Genomic DNA, 1,715 nt, shown 5'->3' on the forward strand with positions numbered 1-1,715 from the left:
TGTGTATTATTTTTGTTCACTTTTCTATGATTCTTTAAAGACATATATTAAGCGTCACTTTTTCACAGTTTTTCTTGTCCTCCGTATTATCTCATTACTGTGCCAATCAATTGTTACAGTAGGCACAGTGCCTGTGGCCCACAATCCTTTTAGGGGCCCACAAAAATGTTTTAATTTCTTTAGAATCAGGAAAAAAACCCAAACCTTTAGGCTTGAATAAAACATGCCCCCCCCCCCCACATCAGAAAAAATGAAATGTTTAGGGCCGAAGAAAATGTATTAAGTTTTGCCTAAAAGGGGGGGTGTGTTGACATATTTAAAGTTATATATCAAAAATATTTTTTGAGATTGATATGGCTTCCTACATCAGCCCGGCAAATCCCCCCCCCCCAAAAAAAATCCGAATGCTAGACAGGCCATCTGTTATTGGAATGTTTAAAATGTATGTTGTTTATTTAATATTGCATGCTTATGGGTTTAATTGGTTTTATAACTGTAGGGAATTATCTTGTTGTTAAATCGCCCTGAGCCCCGCATAGATGGGGAAGGGCGGTTAGGAAATCCAATTAAATAAATAAATATTGTTACGATGGGAGGGGCCCACGAAGGCAAAAGTGCCCGTGGAAGTATTATGCGGCCCTGGATTGAGGCTGGGCCCACTTATCCCTTAGGCACAGTAGGCACGACGCCCAGGGCCCACGGTCCTCTTAGGGGCCTGCGAAAATGTTTTAATTTCTTTAGAATTTGTTTAAAATTGGGGGGGGGGGGGGGACTTTTAGGCTTGAAGAAAAAAATGTTTTTCCCTCACATCAGAAAAAAAAATGAAATGTTTAGAGCCCAGGTAAAAGGTAAAGGTAAAGGTTCCCTTGCTCGAAAGCCAGTCGAATCCGACTCTAGGGTTGCAGTGCTCATCTCCGTTTCCAAGCCGAAGAGCCAGCGCTGTCCCAAGACGTTTCCATGGTCATGTGGCCGGCATGACTAAACACCAAGGCGCGCAGAACGCTGTTACCTTCCCACCAAAGTGGTACCTATTTATCTACTTGCAATGTCTTGCTTTCGAACTGCTAGGTTGGCAGGAGCTGGAACTAGAGACGGGAGCTCGCTCCGTCATGCGGCACACTCGGGTCTCGAACTGCTGAACTACCACCCTTCCACAGCCTGCAGTTCGGCGTCTTAACCACTTGAGCCACCAGGAGAACCTATTAAATTCTGCCTAAAACAGTGGGGGAAATGTTGACGTATTTAAAGTGATATATCACTAATAATTTTTTTGAGATTGAAGGCAAAAGGGCTTACGGAAGTCATCATGCGGCCCTGGGTTCGGGACTCCGGCGGTAGAGTCACAAGTGAAGGCACACAACTCACTCAGAGGGTGAGAGACCAACACGTCCATCGCACAGTTGCCAACTGAGGCCACTTGTGCCTGGTCCCTCCCTTCTCCGGCCAATCCAGTTGTCCCACCCACCCCCATCACAATCTGCCTCCCCAGGAGCCTGGGGGGCGCATCACAAAAGGGAGCCGGCAGGGACTTCTCTGAGTGAGGCCCCAACTGAAACCTCCCAGGAGAGGCCCTCCCCTTCCCAGACACAGGTTTGACCTGTGGAGGACTCTGGGTTGGGAGATCCCTGGAGATTTAGGGGTGGTGCCAGGGAAGGGTGCAGTCTGGGGAAGGGAGCGTCCTTAGCGGAGATGGGATGCCATTGAGAACATCGGAA

General features: G+C 47.6%; 1 protein-coding gene across 1 annotated transcript in view; it reads right to left on the reverse strand.

Annotated features, from left to right (window-relative positions):
- FLNC (filamin C) overlaps positions 1-1,715 on the reverse strand; it is a 96,550-nt gene that overhangs the window by 30,112 nt on the left and 64,723 nt on the right. The window lies entirely within an intron of this gene.

This window comes from Gekko japonicus, unplaced genomic scaffold (genome assembly GCF_001447785.1).
Source record: "Gekko japonicus isolate JY-2015 unplaced genomic scaffold, Gekko_japonicus_V1.1 scaffold3687, whole genome shotgun sequence".
Classification (NCBI taxonomy): domain Eukaryota; kingdom Metazoa; phylum Chordata; class Lepidosauria; order Squamata; family Gekkonidae; genus Gekko; species Gekko japonicus.